The sequence below is a fragment of the Notamacropus eugenii genome, chromosome 5 (assembly GCF_028372415.1).
Source record: "Notamacropus eugenii isolate mMacEug1 chromosome 5, mMacEug1.pri_v2, whole genome shotgun sequence".
Classification (NCBI taxonomy): Eukaryota; Metazoa; Chordata; class Mammalia; order Diprotodontia; family Macropodidae; genus Notamacropus; species Notamacropus eugenii.
In genome coordinates, this window is record NC_092876.1 from 121583948 (window position 1) to 121604095 (window position 20148).

Consider the following 20148-nt stretch of genomic DNA (forward strand, 5'->3'; position numbering starts at 1 on the left):
TTGAGGCCTGGGACTATCCTGTCACGGCCTATGCTGGACTTAGCTTCTCTCTTGCCCTGGTATAGCAGACCTTTCTTGTCAACCTTCTAAATTTTCTTGTACTGGAAAATTGTTTCACTGCAAATTTTTATGCATCCTGTTACTCTTGAATTTGTTTAGGCTCATTATTTGAAGGGATTTGGAGGGATTTGGGGAAGAACTCAGGGCAGAGACTGCCTTTACTCCACCATCTTGCTTATGCCTCTGAACTTACATTCTAATGGGGGAGATAACTCCTCTCTCTCTCTCTCTCTCTCTCTCTCTCTCTCTCTCTCTCTCTCTCTCTCTGTCTATCTATCTCTCTGTCTGTCTGTCTGTCTCCTTCTCCCCCTTCCTCTCCCTCCCTCCTTGCCTTTCTCTCATTCTACCTCACTCTAACTTTCTCCATCTCTAGTTCTAACTCTATCTCCCTATGTTATCTATACCTATAATCTATATTTTTATGTATGCATATAACTAGCTATAAATATATATACAGAAGAGATTAAATATAGGCTAAAGGGAAAGATAATAGATAATGGGATGGAAGAAGCCTCTAGTAGAAGGTGATATTTCAGTCTTAAAGAAATCCAAGAATTTTAAGAGGAGGATAAATAGGGAATAAATATTGTAAGATCTAAAGATAGCCAGTAGAAAGAATTAGAGAAGGAAAATGGAATTTTTGTGTATGAAACAAGTGACATGAGAATAATAGTATATAAGAAAATTTTAAAAGAAATGGAGGAACTATGGTGTGAAATAATTGAATCATAAAGGAACCAGAGAACCACGTGAGTTTTTTGAGTAGAGGGGTGACGTAATCAGATCTATGCTTTAGAAACCACTCTTTGGCATCTATACAGAAGACAGATTGGAGTAAAGGTAGATTTAAAGTAGGGAGGTCCATTAAAGGCTAACACAATAATCCAAAGAATAGATGATGATAGTCTATAAGACTGGTAGGCATATAAGCAACAAGAAAATAAAATCTGAAATATATTGCAGAGAAAGAAAAGATTTTGCAACTGATTGAACATTTGAAATGACTGAAAGTGATGAATTCAGAATGGTGTAACAATGAAAAAAATGAATATCTAGAAGCATGATGGTATTCTTGACAATGGTAAGACCATTCATAAAGGAAATATGTTGGGGGTAGAGCAGGGGTATTGATTCAGATTTAAATTGAAATCTTATCACATCGTTCAGATCAGTTTGGGAAACACAACATTTTCCCAGTTACCTTAGCTTTTTCTCCGCTCTGATTAGAGGCCTGGTAAGGAGGACAATTAAACTCTTTCCATAACTTTCTTTTATGGAAAGCTGGGTTGTGAAAATTTCCACCTCTCTACTTTCCATCAGCATCTTAGCTTGATTTGGACTCAAAAAAAAAAAAAAAGATAATGCTCTTGTACTGGGCTCTCCCTACCTATTAAGCTTTTTGTGTTTTGTTTTCTCCCATTAAATTGAAAGCTTCTAAAGGACAAGAATTTTCTTTCTTTTTCTTATTTTTGTCCTTAGCATTTAACAAAGTGCATGGAATATTGTAGACACTCAATATACGTTTATTAAATTTAAGTGAGTCAAATTGTATTTTTAACATTTTACATTCAAGGCATCTACTGAAAATTCATTTTGAGATGTCCAATAGGAAGTTGGTGATGTGAGTTTAGAGTTTAGAAGAAAGATGAGGATTGGGAAGTCATTTCCATAGTGATGAAAACTGAACATATGCAGCTGATGAAATCAACATATGAAAGAGTTTAAAAAAAAAAAAGAAAAGAAATGGAACCGTGGACAGTCTTGGGTGATACCCAGTGTTGGTAAGTGTCACCTTTCTCAAGATCTAGCAGAGAAAACTGAGAAGGATAATTCATTAGGTAAGGGAGGGAATGGTGAGGGAGTACTTTCATGAAATCTCAAAAAAAAAACCCAGAAAATAATGTTCAGGAGATGACCAGCAGTACAAAATTCTGCTGAAAGGTCAAGAAAGATGAGGACTAACAAAAAAATTCTATTTGGCCACTAAATGATGATTGGTTAATTTGGATATAGCCATTTCTGTTGAATCATGAAGTCAGAAGCCAGATTATAAGTTATTTTTAGAGAATAAGAGTAGAGGAGGAGGAGGAAGCACCAGGTGTAGACAAATATCTCAAGGGATTTGGTTGAGAGATGTATGGACAAGTAAATGTTTATTAAAGATAATGTAATCATGGGTATGTTGTAGACATCAGGAAAGCTACACTCCCTGCTGTGCTCCTGTCACAAATCTCTAACCTCCTTTTACATTGTTTGTACTGTATGTCCTTTAGACATCTCAAACTCTGTATGTTGAATGCAGAATACATTGTCTTATCTTCATCTCAGTTTCCCCCATTCTGAATTTTCTACTACTGTGACCACAGTATTCTCCCAGTCACATAGGTCACAAGCTTCCTGTCATCCTCACCTCATCACTCTCACTCAATCCACATATTCAATCCATTACTAAAACTATTTTCACAACTGTTTCTTTTTTTTTTTTTTATTTTACCTACATCCACTTCTCTCAAGTAATCTGGTTCAAACCTTCACCACTTTTCACCTAGATTCGGCAATAACTTTCTACCTTGTCTCCATGCCTCGAGCCTCTCCCCACTCCAATTAACCTTCCCTCAGCTGTCAAATTAATTCTTCTAAAATGTAGGTCTGACTGTCTCGCTATGCTCACTGCACATCAGTAGCTCCCTATTACCTCAGGATCAAATATAAAGTCATTCTTTGGCTTTTAAATTTCCTCATAACTTAGTTCCCTCTTACCTGTTCAGTAGTTTTAAATTCCATTTCCATCTGCATATAAGCAACAAAACTACATATGTTTACTTGCAGGTACAGAAAGACATCTCTATTCTCACTGGAAATTCCATATCTCATCACTAAGGTTTTGCACTGGCTCTCCCTCATGCCTGGAATACTTTGCTGTCTCAAATACATCCCTCTGTTTTCTTGACTTTCTTCTAGATTTATTTCAAATGTTACTTTCTACATAAAGCCTTTTCGATTACCCTTCACTCACTTCCTGCTAATAATGGTGTCCCTTTTCTGATTACTTTTATCTACACTTTATATAGTTTGTGATATAACTTCTAGAGGGCAGATTCTGGCTTACTATTGTTTGCTTTTTGTTTGTTTGTTTCTTTGTTTGCCTTTCTTTATCTCTAGTACTTTGAAGCTCACTAACTTTTTTCTCTTAGACAAGTCACTTACCCTTCTGTGCCTCAGTTTCCCCCACTGAAAAATCAGGGAGGGAGGGGCATGTCTTTTCCATGTCTAATTCTATGATCTTCTCATATGAGTCTATCCAGCCTTGCTTCTGATAACTAAAAGCTATGTGAATGAAAATACTATAGCCTGTATGTTTATCTTAAGACATAAAAAGGATGTTTTCTATGGAATTGTCAAGTGCTATTCCAAGCCCTCATTGCTTGTTTGTCCTGGATCAGCACACCTTAGTTCACTGTCATTTTTAGTATCTTCATTTAGCTAAAGTCCTTTCTTCTGCGTAAGGCTGCAGGGGTTAAGTGAAGCAGAAAATGTGTGTATTTTAGTAGCAGATGGCATTATAATGAGGATTCAGTAAGAAGTGTAATTGGAGATTCTGAACTTGGTCTTGATTCATTCCATCAAAATGGCATTTTTATGTATTCAAACAGCCAATTAGCCTTGTCAATAGAAATGTGAGCTCCAGATTTGTACATAAGGATATGCTTCTGTCCTCTAGCATTCAGTCCTAACCCCATATGGATCAAGTCTCCTAAAGAAAATAACACAAACTAGAAACCTATGTTTGTTGGTTGGTTTGTTGTCTTGAAAGTTTGGAAAACTGGATCACTGATGGTTTCTGTCTGCAGCAATTTAAGAAAAATACAGCTTCTTTCCAAAATGTATTTTTTACCAAAGTGGAAAAAACACTAGGGACATCACACTAGTGTTGTTTATAATGCTGATTAAAACGTTTTATTTTCCACAAAGTTCATTTGATACTACTATTCAAATAAACATTAAGAAACTCAAGTACTATTTCTGATTGAAATTCCATTCTAATTCCTGCATTTACAAAAGTGATCAAATTGTCTCTTTCATTCTATTCCCATATTATTATGTAAACTAAGGCATTCTGGATAAATAATAATTAAGGAAAAGACATATCTACTTGGAAGTGGAGGCCAAAGGGAAGGAAATCATTATTAAAATGGGATCAATGTATAATATTCTTGAATTTTCAAAGAGCAGATCTGGAGACAAAGTTTATTTTGAAAATAATTTTCAATAAAAATTGTATGATAGCAACCAAGAAATACTTCTGGAGTTCCAACTATATGTAAGCTATTTTCCTAATCTTATTATGTTCTAGATTATAGAACTAATTTTATGAGAGCACCTAAGAATATCTTAATGTTAGGAAGCACTTATGTCTTCTCAATTTATCCTTATGTTTTTTTTTTCATGTCTGGAAAATTTCTCTATGGTGATGAAGAATCCCAGGGCTCAAAATCAGGTCCGTTTATGACTCTGTAATAGTTCTGTGGCCTTAGTCAGGCCATGCCATATTTCTGAGACTCAACTGCTTAATTTGGCAGTTTGGGATAGTAATGTCTATACACATACAAATATGTGTATGTGTGTGTATATGTATATATGTATAAATATATATACATATACAGATATATATTTATGTGTGTATGTATATGTTTTTCATGGTTCTTCAAAGGTCAAGCAAATATGGCCAGAAAGAAATTGTTCACAATCCTGCCTCTAAAAGACATTAGCCATAGAAAGCTAGGAAAGTCACTGCAACACTCAATTCTATAGGAATCACTTCAGACTATAGGTTGCAGAGCAGGGGCCAAAATGCATTTATAGAGAGAATTTCCTTACTCAAACACTCCCTATACTGATGGAGCATAACTTATGTCTATATGGTTTTTATTTCCTCATTCATGTATGTAATCATATAATTTTAGAATTGGTTGTTGTCCTTTATCTTCAAAGAGGACCAAAATGACATCACCATGATAAAGTGAAGTTTCAGTGTATCGAACTGTGGCTGATCAGACCAATATGAGCTCAGAATGCTCTACCACAGATTGGGCATAGATAGTCTGTGTGAATATTTAGGGTGGACATCTCAAATATAAGCATCCTACGTTTACTTTGTGCTGTCTCAATTTTGTTTTGCTCAAAGAGCACAGCACCCTTTCTGATGTGGGTACGCCATGCTGAGCAGTCCTGTGCCAGTGTCTCTCATGTTGCCCAGTCAAATTCAAAGTTCTTGAGAGAGACCTTGAAGGTATCTTTGTATCGCTTCTTCTGACCACCATGTGGTCACCTACCCCACGCAAGTTCTCCATAAAATAGTCATTTTGGCAAGCGTATATTTTGCATTTGAACAATGTAGGCAGCCCATTGGTGTTGTGCTCTCTGAAGCATAGTTTGAATACTTGGCAGTTCAGCTCAAGCAAGGCCTTCAGTATCTGATACCTTATCCTGCCAGGTGATCCTCAGTACCTTTGGTGTGAGGGAGATTTTAGAATTAGAAGATAGTCAAAAGCTACCCAATCTGACCCAACCCTGGAGAAGAAACATCCTCAAAATATCCCTAAAATTTCTCATCTAACATATTTGAAAAATTCCATTGATGAGTCAACCACTGTCTCCAAAGGTAGCCCATTCCATTTTTGGAGAATACTAATTATTGGAAATTTGTTCCTTACATCAAGAAGAAACCTGATTTTCTTTATTTGCCTACATCTTTCTCCTACTTTTGGCTTCTGGTCATAAGAAAATATGTTTATTCTCACATACATGTAACAATCCTTCTTCCAGCTCAGTCTAATCAATCTCATGAAATATGTTTCCCAATATTTGTAGTCAGTTTTCATGTAGCACTGTCTTATGTGGTACCTGGTATTGTTATGAGGTGTGTGTGTGTGTTTGTGTATGTGTGTGTATGTGTGTAAGATGGACAGAAAGACAGAGAAACAAAGAGGAAAAAGAAAGAGAGAGAGAGAGAGAGAGAGAGAGAGAGAGAGAGAGAGAGAGAGAGAGAGAGGAAGGAAGGGAGTAGGGAGAGAGATGTGTTTAAAGGGAGAATAGATGATAGACCGAGACTTCTGTCTTCACTTTTAGGGAGTGTGACATGAATGAAAAACAATCAGAGGTAGCAGGTGAGTCAGGAGAGAGCAGTGTTATAGAATTCAGAGAGAAGAGAGAATATCTAATAGAAAATGGTGGTTAACAATGTGCAAAGCAGCACATGGGTCAAATAGGGTTCGAACTGAAAAAAAAGACCATCAGACTAGGGAATTAATAGATCATTGATAACCTTGGAGAGAACAGTTTCATTTGAGTGTAGAGGTTAGAAGCCAGATTGCAAAGGCTGGCAGAGGGAGTCAAAGGAATAACTGGGGAGATAATAAATGTATTTCTTTAAAAAAAAATAGGTTTAAAAGAGAGGAAAAATACAAAAGTTGAAAAGATGGCAGATTATATTGAAGGTTTCTGTTTGTTTTGTTTTTATTTTTAAAAAGAAGAGGCTTGGTATATTTAAAGGCAGTAGAGAAGGAACCACTTATCAGGAAAAGGTTGAAAATCTAAGAAAAGGGAAACTTTGGGAATGAAATCTTATGGAGAAGATGAGAGGAGGGGATCAAGAGCAGGTCTAACAATGCCACTCTCATAATGTACTTATAAAGCTGAGATTTAGCATTTCCTTATATTTTCCTAACCCTAACCCTCTCCCTGGCCCATAGAATACACTTAATAAATTCATATTCACTCACCAACTTTTAGTGTTATGTGCCTTGATACGGTCTTCCAATATGTTAGTTGTTAACTATCTCTCTCAGCTGCTATCATCTACATATTTGATAAGAATTCCATCTTTGCTTTAATTAATCTTTTATGCATTTAATAGGAATGTATTTCATGCCATCTTGGGGAAGAGGAAGGGAGGGAGGGGGAGAAAATTTGGAACTTTTGGAAGTGATTGTTGAAAACTGAAAACAAATAAATTTGGGGAAAATAGTCTTTTACTAGAATGATCCATAGTAAAAGGTCAAAGATAGATTTACAGGGACCTAAAGATATTCCTTATGATTCACAATCACTTTAGTATTGGGAATTTGGCTATTTGTATGTCTAAAACAGCATCTTTTATAATCAAAAAATCCTATGTTTGGAATCAAGTGGCATATTAAAATCCTGGATCTACTATCTGCAAAATATGGCCTTGGGCAAGTCACTTAACATCTGAAAACCAGTTTTCTCTTCTTAAAGTTAGAAGTTAGACATTATCTTTAAAGTCTCTTTATTTCTAAATTTATGAACTCTACAGACCCTATAAAAATTCTCAAAAAAAGTGACAAGCATATCCTATAATTATAATGAATCTATTCTGTGGAAAGCAATGAATATATTTATTCATGTACTTCTCTGATCCAGTCTTTTTTGTCACCCACACAATTTTTTTGAAATTCTCAACTATAACAAATGATATCTCCAGTTACTTCTATTGTTAGTTACCTATTCCGGATAGCTTTTTGGTTTAACTGTAACAAGTTATTATCACATGAGTCTGCAATTTTTTATATGAGTAACTCAAGGAAGACTATATGACCTGGGAAATTTTTCACATATCATGTGTATCGCCAGGGCAATATTCACAACTCTGACGTTGACTACAGCATAGTTCTGAATTGCAAAGAATAACAGGCTCTCCATAGAGAAGGCAGAAGAAAAGCATTTATTCAGATACCAGAAAGCTAAATCTCAACACCAGAAAGCCACATCTGTCATAATAGCTAAGATGTCAATACAAATTATAACTTCAGGGGATATGGATATTCCCTAGCCTCCTCCCAGATCCCCTGGGGCTTTCTCACAAACAAACACTCGCAAGGCTAGATGTGTCTGCTTGCCTGAGTCTTCTCTCTCACTCTGCCCTAACTGCTCTGACCAGTTTCCTCCTAGTTCTACTCCACCCTTCCTGTTTCACCCATTCAGCATGCTCTTCCTAACACATATGACTTAGGCTTCCCTGTGTTCCAAGCAGGTCACATTAGCCTATTAATGAAAGGGAAAAGATTTTCCCCTTTAAATTACCATTTCAATATGTAATGGAAATCTCTTCCTTTGTGCTTGAAGACAATTCATTTCAAATTAGCCCAAAGAGCATGTCAGCTTTTTTTGCTTGTTTCTTTTTTTTTCTAAAAGTGCAAGAAATCCTAGGTAAGGCATCAGATATATTGTGTTTATCTCTAAGTCGCATTAAGTAACTTGGGTACTTACTTGAAGCACTCAGATTGCTAACATAGAAACCCTTAATGAAAATTATACATAAACTTGGTAAAATTGTGTTTTTTCAGAGAAGATCACTTGATGGGTTTTACTCTAAAGATACAATAGCCAAGAAATTAATTAAAATGTTTCTATATTCATCCATTCCATTACTGAATGAATGAGGACCGTGGGTTCAGAGCATTTATATGAATTGCTGAAGGTCACAAAGTTAGATAAATGGATGATATAGTGATATAGTGAAAGGACTGCTGCATTTTGAATCCAGAAGTCCTGAGCAACAATCTTGACTCAGACTATCACCATGACCCAAGAAAAGTTAGTTCCCCTATTGTACAGATAGGTATAATATCATTTACATATATAAATGCATGCATGCCCATACATACGTGTAACATACCTTCATTTATATGCACATGTATATTTTGTGCATATACAAGTGTGTAGACATCACATACAGTTATGTAATACACACATATATACATGTACCTGTACACACATAAATACATATTTGTATATATGCATGCATATATATAGTGCTTTGAAAAGCTTAAAGTGTGACATCAAGATTAGTGATCATCTTTATAATTATAAATTATTATAGTTTACATAACATACTATATTTATACTATAACATGATGAATAATATTTATAAAATAATTATAATAATTATTATCATCATTACAATTATTTTAGGGATGGAGCCTAGAGTCCAATCTGGTTCTCCAGTTTCTTAACACTGCATTTATCAGACTACCCTACTAGAATAATAAAATGTGCTTTTGGTAAGAGAACTTATCTGTTGATTGATTTTGTTTACTGATTACTTGGTGACTAAGCCCAAAAGTCTGGAATCCTGAAATTAATGACATGAAAGGCTGGAAAATAAATTGCATCAGTTATAACTGTTCTTGAAAATGCTGCCTTGTGCTTTTAGGTAACAGAAAGTAATATATAGCACATCCGCTTAGCACATCTTGTATTGTGCCTGAGGTTATCATTTTAAACCTATTCAGATCAGCCCAGTCATAACTAAATATTCTAACAAGGCACAAATTGTAATTTAGGCTTCGTCAGGAATCAGAGGTATTAGCTTCTTGTGTTTGTTGTTTGTAACGGTTAATGGGAACTGATAGTTAGCCTCTCACACTGCACAAGTAACAAGGCAAGTTTTTCATGTTCTTATTTTCTCAACAACAAAAATTAATATATGAATAATAGGAACGTACTAGTCTGATTCGATTTCAGTAGTCTATAAATCCAGAGAGAAAAAAATAACTATGGATTTCATTTTAAAAATTCCCTATTGGAATTCCAACTGAGAAATTTGGAAAGATATTATGAAGGTAAGTATGAGGTAGAAGGCACTGAAAAGGCTGATTTGAATACCTTTAAAATCAGATCCTCTTTTTCATCAACATTTGGTCTTAAGAGTATAAATCTAGAGGTAGATTAGACCTCAGAAATCATCCAGTGGATAGAGTGCCAACCTGGAGTTAAGAACATCTGAATCCAAGTTTGGATTTAAACACTTACTGGTTTCATGATCCTGGGCAAATCACTCTACCTCTGTTTGCCTCAGTCATTTCATTTCTAAAATGGGAATAATAATAACACCCAACCACCCAGGGTAGATGTCAGGATCAAACAAGCTAATAATAGTAAAGTGCTTATATGCCTGACACACAGTGTTATATAATGTTAGCTGTTACATATGCTTCAGCAAAGTCAACATGGTTGTATTTTTGTATGCATCAATATTTTTTAAATATCAGACAGTATTAATGGTTTTAAATCCTGTGAGATGTATTAAATTATTATCTATTTAGCAATGTTCAGAAGTAGAGGAAATAGTTAGGAATTTAAGAGAGATAATCCTAACTCCAATATAACAAAAGTGTGATTTGTCATCAATGTATCTTTCCTTCTCGCTATCCCTCACCTTTTTATCCCCTCTCTCTTCCGCCAGTTTTTCACAGAAATCTCTGTACAGGAGAGATTCTTGTTAAATATATATTGAATTAAGAATGAAACAGATTCTTTAATATGCAACAAATGAAACAACATTTATATGGCACCCAGTAAGCGCAAGAAACAGATCTTAATGGAGAAGGAAGACAATAGTATTTAATAATATATATTTTCTGAGTGATTCCAATAAAAAGGACTACTGGTTTTATATTAAGATGTTGGATATTTCAATTATATGGAGAAATAATTTTTCAGACTATCACTAAGCATGTTAGAGAAATTACAGTTTTTTTTAACATGTTTAGCATCTGAACCTTCTGAAATGGGGACTGAGACAAATGGCGAGAATACTAGCAAAATTCAGACTATCTTTATTTCTTTCCTCATAAAAAGGAAATGACTGAGATGATGCTTTATCAGACATAAATTTCACAAATCACTGTTTTGTTATATTGGAGTTATGCTCCTTTTCTCTTAAATTTTCAACAGTTTTTCCTACTTTGACATTTTGCTAAATTGAAGATGATTTAATACGTCTCTCAGGATTCAAAACCATTTTACTTTTGTATTGTTTTTAAAATATATATTAAAAGCACATACAGTCACATCAACATTGCTAGAACATTAAATTTTAATGATGAATTTATTTTGGTGACTCTTCACTTATCACTCTGAATACTGTGTTGGGGATGCTCATATATCTTTAATAAAGAATTGGTAATAAAATTCAATTATAAAAGCTAAATGTAGTATTCTAAGCTGTTTCACAAGTATAGAAGCCCAGGCAGATGATACTTTGGGGCAGGAATATAGGATAGATATCTCTTGGGGGTATCTCCCATATAGAGGCTGCCTAGAATCAGCATTAGAAGCAAGTAGTAATTTTATGGTCTCTTACAGGAGGGCCATTATACTTCTATTGTTTTGTGGTAGAAGTTATTGAGTTGTATTGTCTAAGAAGGATTAAGGAAAGGGAGAAGGGAAAAGAGACAATAAAGTGGAAGGAGGTCTACAGTTATAAAAATTGTTATATAGTAAGTATGAGTGTGGAAAAAAGTTCCTAGGTATCTATTTCCGTAATATTTGCATGAACACTGTTGGTGTTCCTTAGGATTGGATGCCCCTGGAGAAGTCTTATATAACAGCTCATGCTGCAGGTTGGCTAAGGCCTTAATCATAAACAAACTGAGAAGGGTTTGGAAATATTGAATATGTGCCAGCAGGTCACCCCCAAGTCTTTCTAGCCCTCAAATTTATTGTCATTCTATCTGTTCTCAGTCTTGCCTATAGTTGTAATTTTAAGGCCCTGATAACAAGCAATAAGCCTCAAACATAGATTTTTGATCATGTATAGCATATATAAAATCACATGAAATGCTTATTTTTCCCCCAGCAATTTTTGAAACAATTATTTATTTAGTGTGTCATGTCTAAGACAGGGCAAAAGATGTGTGTGGGTTTCAGTATGCGGCTCATTATTAATTCAGACAGAATCACAGGATCCTATGTTTAGAGCTGAAATGGAATTCAGAGATATTTTAGTCCTATTGCCTTGTTTTATAGGAAAGAAAAATAATTCCTAAAGAAGTGAAAGTATTTGAGCAAGATCACACAAATGTATAATGACAGAAACAAGTTTTGGGCCTGTGACTTCAAATACATTTTTCTTTCTCCATTTCTTGGGGAGGACCATGGCATCAGGGAGATGATGGCATGACTGGCAGTTGACTTTGATTTAAGTGAGGGAAGGCAGTGCAAGGTCACCAGCCTCACTTTCTCCTCCTGAGGCATCTGGGTCCAGTGGCCAGATATTCATCAGGACTATTGGAAATGACCCAGGATGCAATGGGAGGCCCTGGCCTTTTTAGGCCAAGATCTTTTCCTGTTCCTGCTTTGAGTAAGGTAATGCCCATTCAGTGAACAGGCCTCTTTAAGAAGTGATTAAAGGGATGGCCACTTTAAAAATAAAACCAGGATGGGTAGATCCTCAAGGTTGCTGGCCAAAAGTCGCTATTTACATTCAGTCTGAGCCAGGAGGACCTCAAAATAGCTATTAATTGGTTCTTCTTCTTCTTCTTTTTCTTCTTCTTCTTCTCCTTCTCCTTCCTCTTCTTCTTCTTCTTCTTCTTCTTTTCTTCTTCTTCTTCTTCTTCTTCTTCTTCTTCTTCTTCTTCTTCTTCTTCTTCTTCTTCTTCTTGTTCTTATTCTTTTTCTTGTTCTTGTTCTTGTGCTTCTTCTTCTTCTTCTTCTTCTTCTTCTTCTTCTTCTTCTTCTTCTTCTTTCTTCTGCTTTTTTCTCTTCCTCCTTCCCTCCCTCACCTTTTCCTCTCCCTTTTCCCCTCTGGTTCTTTCTCTCACTTTCCCTCTCCTTCATTTTTCATTATTTCTATTAACGTTGTTTTAGTCATTGTGCATATTTTTTTCTAACTTTCTGCTAACTTCATTTTTTCATATCTTAGCCTGCTTTTTAATTCCTCATATTCAAATATAACATTATTCAATACTTACGACAGCATAGCAATATTTCATTACTGCAATACCAATTCTTTAGTTTCTGCCTAGTAAATGGACATCTACTATATTGAAGAAAAACATTTTAAATTAAAATGCTTTATGAAATCGTGTATTTTCCTGCAGGGACAGATTATTTTTTTTTATTCGTCAGCCAGGGAGACATGGTAGTATGATGTAAATGTCTGTATATGGATTCATACTCCACCTCTGTCCTTTACTACATATATAACCTTGGACTAAAAATATTTAATTTTCATGGCTTCAATTAATCATCTCTAAAAATGAATGATTAGACTAGATTGCCTGCAAGGTCTAGTCAAGCCCAAAATCTATAATCTTGTGATTTGAGTTCAAATCCTACCTTTGATGTTTTCTACTTATAAGACCTTCAGCAGATCACTTGATGCTCCTGGGAATCAGGTTCCCCACTTGTCAAATAAAAAGCTGACTCTCTGAATTTCCTTCTAGCTTTAGATCTATTACCCTAAGGACAGGAGCAGATGGCTTCCATCCTTTTCAATTCTAGGATTCTGATTTTGAGGAATTGAATCATCTGGTCTCATTGGCTGTGGACTGGTATAGTAAATGACAAGTCTCATGATTTGTACTCACCCAAGGCTCAGTCTTGCTATATCTGTTGACAAGATTAATTACACACTTATGAACCTGATACAATTTCTTAATATCTTACATCACTTTCTCTTTCTAGAAACAAACTGAAATATTAGTTTTGGTTTTGCATAATTCAAGATAATTCCCTTTTCCCTGGTGACAATTTTCAATATATTTTAAGTTCCTTGTAGATTACTAGAGTCTATGATCTGAAGCTTCACAATTTCTTTGCAATTATTCTTTGCATGTGTCCAGTAAAAAAACAAAAACAAAAACAAAAACAAAAACCAAAAAAAAACCAGGCCATCCTTTGCTGTTTTGGCAGAAATCCAGAAACTAAAGTGGTCCATTCTAGAAGCTTCAGCCTTTGTCTACTATGACTCACAGTCTGTGACTTCACTTCAGATATAAAACCCCACATCTATATTTTTACAGAAAATCTTGCAATTCACTTCACTTCCCCCTCCCTTTATAACAACCCTAATAAGTCAGTTAACAGTATTACTCACATATACAAGTATCAAAGAAGATATACAGGATAGTGGAAAGAAAGCTAGACTTAGGGCCAGTAGATATTAATACCCATATTCTTCATGCATTTAAGCCTGCTCAATTCCTAGCTCTTCTTTAAAACCCAGCTGACATGACACAGTGGATGACATGTTGAACTTGGAGTCTGTTCAAATTTCTGTCAGATGTTTTCAAATCCCACCTCAGGCTTTGATTAGCTGTGTGATCCAATTCAATTCACTTCTGTAGGTCTCAGTTTTCTCATCTATAAAATGGGGTGGGAGGTAGAATATAATTAGATGGCTTCTGAGGTCCCTTTCAGTTCCCTATTGATGATCCTATGATCCGCCTCCTCCAATAAGCCCCTTTGAATCCATCTTCCAATTGGCCAATATTTTATTACTTCTATTACTCTTCTTCTAGTACACCCTTTCTTGTCTCTGATGCACTTATGATGTAATGGGTTGCACTACAGTTATGAGTGCACATTTCACATGCCATTGAAAGGCTATAATTTCAAAACATCAAAGAGACATCTTATTTAAACATCATATATCCTCTAACATCTAGTACCATGATCCATATGCAGTTGGTATTGATTTCTGTTTAATTAATTTAAATATTATCTCGTAAGTACAGTGATTATTTTGACTTAGAATATATCTTTATTTGGCTCTCCTCCTTATTCAGAAATGATGTTGTTTTTCCTTTTATCAGTGGGATTGTAATTAATTGGTATTATTGGACTATTAGAGAAATTAGATGGCACAGTGGATATAGCTCCAGTCCTGGAGTCAGGAAAATATAAGTTCACATCTGGCTTTAGACACTTACTGACTGTGTGACCCTGGGCAAATCATTTATCTCTATTTGCCTCAATCTTCTCATCTGTGAAATGAGCTGGAGAAGGAAATGACAAACCACTCCAGCGTTTTTGCCAAGAAAACCCCAAATCGGGTCATAAGAAGTGGAACAAAACCAAAATAACTGATTGCTACAAAAAAAAATGATAGGTTTATGCTTTACTTATCATGTGTCTTCTAATTATACACCTCACTAAGGACTAGGCAGTTCTTTAACTGCCACCATCATTTGAGTTTTCTGACCAAGATCCTAGTGGTAGTTCCAGGAAATTTTTTGAGACTATGAGGTGCACAAGAGGAATGAGAATGGGGATGGAGACCACCCCATTCATTCACAATGGCTGAAGTACTAGTAGGATGAAAAACAGCTGACTGGATGTTCTCATCACAAAATTGCAAGCTAAATGAAATTCTTAGGTCTGGTGTTCAAAATGAGGAATGTGATAGAACTACTTTCCTTACACTTAGATGACATTTGACAAATATCCATTAAGCCTTTGCCTAAAAATCTATGAGGGGAAACTTGCTACTATATGGACCCATTCTACTCTTGAACACCATAAATTATTGAGTGTTTTTATTTTTAAGCTATCTTGATAATATCTAACCGTTGCACTGGAGGGAAGAAAAAATATAGCTTATTCTTTTGGATATGACAGTACTACAAATCAGTTTAGAAAATTAAGCTGTTAAGTATCAATTTGGCCTGAGGCCACTCATATTCTTCTTACATTAAGTCCATGTCCTAAATACCAAGACTATTTGTCGCTTTAGCTCTTTTCCTCAAGGTCTTTCTCTTCTCATGAAAAGACTAGTAGAGGCTTACAACTATGCCAGTCATATGTAGTTTCTTTCCTGATGTGTAATTATCATGTCCAGATGCTGTAACTGCTTTGCCGGGATTTGCCCTCAGACTTACTAGACATTCAGTTCCGAATAGATTCAACTTGATCCAACTGGTATCGATTTTCGTTAAAATTATTTCTCTTACACTAATTAGAACTGGAATATTCATCACTTCTTACGTATTAACATACATGGATGAAGAAAAGACCTTCTCCTTAATGAGATTAGAAAGTATATTTGATAAATGAGCTCAATTTTCAGTCTGTTTCCTTATTTATTGATTTGCAATGTGAAAAGTCAAGAAACACATGGAATTTGTAGTCAAAACATAAGACTCAGTCCTGACTTGGATATTTATCAACTAGTGACTATGGCAAAGCCCTTTATCTCTATAAGTCTCAATTTCCATGGCCAATAAAATCAGAATACTTTATCACATGACTATTAATGATAAGGAAAACCCATTGTAAACTGTGAATCACTTGAAAATTGAGAGTAATTCATATTATTTATCATATACTTATTTGGAGCCTGATATATGCAAGGCTTGCTGCTTCTCAGCTATTTTTTTGTACTATCCCAAATACTTAGTTTAGGACTCTGTAGTATAGTTGTAGTTACCGAAATGCTATTGATTGACTTACTAACTCTTAACCTAGGAGTATTCATGAGACTTTAAAACTATCTTTTCAATTTCTAAATGCATTTTTCGTTTCAGATTCTTCTGCCCCTCCCCAGGCAACTGTCTGACATCATTAGCTTACTGATCCTGACTTGGTGAGGGAAAATAGAAAGCTACGAAGCAGGTATGTCTTCATATATTAAAATTCTCTATTTAAAATTAAAATCTGATTCCAAAGTACTGCTGAATTGATTGGAACCCCCCAAACACACTTATAATAGAAATTGGAATAGCAGGCATTGGGCAGAGTGGACTACCACTTCCCATCCTTCTAGACCTCCTCTAGACAAGTGCTCCTAAGGAAACTACATTACAATTCACTCTGACTAATAATTACCTTATCAACACATATTCTGTCTAAGCCTCTTCAGTCACAGTCCTGCTAATGTAATCTTCATGCTCATTGTTCTTCTGTTTGATATGCACTGGGAGCCTACTGCTTCTTCCCATTCTAATCAGAATTATGAATGCATTGACTACTGAAATGCTAGTAACAATGATTTGTGGAGCAGATGTTCCCCTTGAATTTGAAATGGAGGGGTTAAAACCACAAATTAAGCTTAATACTGGAAGACTTAATGTGCATTTTGGTTAAAGAATGTTGGCCTAAGGAGTATATTGATGTGAAAATCAGGACCAAAGTTATTAAGACTCCAGAATTTCTTATATTCAATTTATTTTTGTGTCTTAATGTTGGCCTTTGATGTTGAAAGGTGACCAGCTGCATTTATTTTCATTCCCTGTATTTATGATTATAACGCAAGATGCTCTTAGGATTGAGCTTCTGGGGTTGTAAGCATGTATGAGTGTGTGTGTGTGTGTGTGTGTGTGTGTGTGTGTGCTTCACTCATCAGTTATCTAAAGTGACATTAATTTCACACCCAAAGAAGCACTTAGGGCCATGGTTGTTGCATTTTTTTTTTGTAATAACAGAGTGTTTTAATTAATGCCTCTCATTCAGGGAAGTCACAACCCTTTGCCACCAACTGTTCATTGTCACAAGCTTATGGCAAAGTAGGAACACTTGTTAACAGAGGAGCAGCTGAGACATAAGGATGTTATTTAGTGTTTAGACCAGCATACAAAGCTTGGAAGAGAGAGCCAGGAAGAAAAATCCCCATATTCTGTCCCTAAGGTTCTATTCAGTGACAGCTTAGACTTGAAACACAGTTCTAACTGGTCATGAATAACTAAATGATTGGGGATGGGACAGGGAAAATGAAGAAAAATTGCATTATTTAGCATCCCAGTGCTTCATCCATATGCTTTCATGGCATGAATCCATAGGATCATAGAGTAAGATCTTGAAAAGACATTAGGAACCATGGAGGCAGACCCTCTCATTTCATAGATAAGGAAAATAATCACAGAGAGGAGAAATGGCTAGCCTTGAGTTTTACAGTTAGAAGGTGTTAGAGGAGGCAGTTGAGCCCAGGTATTTCTCATTCCAAGTCCAGAATTCTATTTATTATATTTTGTTGTTATTTAGTCAGCAAGCATTTTAAAAGAACTTATTATGTGCCAGGCACTGTTCTAGGTAAGCACTGGAGAAACAAAAGTAAAAAAAAAATGTACCTGACACAAAGGACCTCACATTATGAAAAGGGAGACAATATACACACAAGTAGGTGTATGCAAGACACATAATGAATCAACAAAAAGTAACCATAGAGGCGACAACTGTGGGACTGGTAATGGTCTCCTAGAGAAGTCTGAATTTGAACTGAGGTTTAAAGATAGCCACAGGAAACTAAGAGTTGGCTGTTTTAAAGGATTTTATCATGGAAATATAAAAATGTTGTAATGGGGCATGTGACACTAGTCCAAACCACTTAAACTGGTGTAATTCATGTGGAAGATGATAGGGATTTGCTTCTAGAAGAATAAAGGACTAGAATATTTGTGGACACTCTATGTTGGCTTACCACATGCTTGTGAGAATGCATTTTTCATTGGTTATATAGCTGAAAATATCAAAAGAGTCTGACATCTTTGGTTGGAGTTATTGTTGTATTCTAGTCAGGAGGGTAGAAATGACTTCTTTACTTTCAGCTATTCAGACTGTTCTCTAAGTATAAGAAATATTCTTCTTCTTCCCACCTAGAAGCAATACAAACCCACAAACCCAATCCAAACTGGAGGCTTTACTCCCTGAACTTAGAATGGACAAATCCATTTTGAAGACCCCAACATTTTAGGTATACCATCAATGGACAAAGGTCTACCAACCATGTGTTAAGGCAATATGGAGTATTCATGTATGATCTAAGTCTTTAATTTCCCAAGAGCTCTTTCATGTCCTCTATGAAGAAGATACCATTTTAGGTATTCTGGGTATGCTTTAAATATTCTCCTCCACCACCACAAATACACTATTAATTATGATGAAGACAACAATAATATGACAATTTTATAGAGCTTTAAATTTATCAAAACATTATGCCTTACCTCTTTTGAGCCAAAAGCATTCTTAGAAGGAAAAGACTTGAAGTTTTACTACCTCTATTCAACAGATATGATTAGAAAACAGAAACTCAGAAAAGTTAAATGACTTGCATAGATTTCCATAATGAGGAACTAAGCATTGCAAGCAGACTCTTTGGGATCAGGGATAACAGTAGCAGCAACGCTTCCAGTCTCTGATTTTGTTGGTATGAATACTCATTTCACCAGCACCTATTATGACTCCCTCAAGACTTCAGTCAATAGTCTTGGAGAATTGCTAGACTCAGAGAAGCTATCAATCTTTGGCCAATATAATAACAAGCCTCCTGCATTTATACAAGCCAGTTCTTGAAAGGAAGGTATTAATTTTTGCCAACTCTAACATAATCTTCAAGGCTCTAGGATTAATTTCAGCTATAATGAAGCATCAGAAGAGCAATCTAAAAGAGAGATATTACTCCTAGCAACAAAAATAACTATGCAATTTTCTTATGACTTTACATAATAAAAGGCCCTTTCTTCAAAACAACCCCATGACAAAGCTAGTGTATATTTTATCATTTTTATTTACAGATTAGAATGTAAACTCCCTGAAGTTATTTGTGCTTGGAAACTAGGTGGTACAATGAAGAGAATTCTGGACCTAGAGTCTGTAAAGCCTGATTTCTAATTCCCTAGCTGACTTTTAATAGCTATGTGACCCTGGGTAAGTCACATAAATTCTATTCGTCTCAGTTTCTTCATCTGGAAAATAGGGATAATAATAACACCTACTTCCCAGGGTTGCTGAAAAGATCAAATGATTTAGCACAGTGTTTGCCAGGTAGTAGGCACTATAAAGATGTGAACTATTATTATAGCTATTATTATTTTCTTGATATCCTGAGATATTAACGCATCTATTGGCTCATATAAAGATTTAAAAGTAGTTTGTAATTTAATTTCTTGATTGATTTACACAAGGATTAACTGATGTTCTTCAATGGAGAAATACATTGCCCAAGGTCTTTTCTTTTGTGTTGGACAGAGTTGGGTATAAAACCCATGTCTTTACACATTAAGAACAATGTCCTTTCCAGGATAATGACAAATGCTATTTGAGGAGATTTATGCATTGAAGTTAATGAGTCCTTGAGTTCCTAAGTAACAATTTAACTATATTTAAAGGGGAAGGAATTATAATTGAAGTAAAATAAACTGTATACCCTTCAAATCATCCAGAACTAGTTCAAATCCCCCACCCAACTATATAACTCCCACTTTACTGGCAAGATCCTCACCATGAGCACAGAGAGACCATAATATGAGGAGTTTAACTCTCTTATTATTACTTCTTTTGGCTTTACCT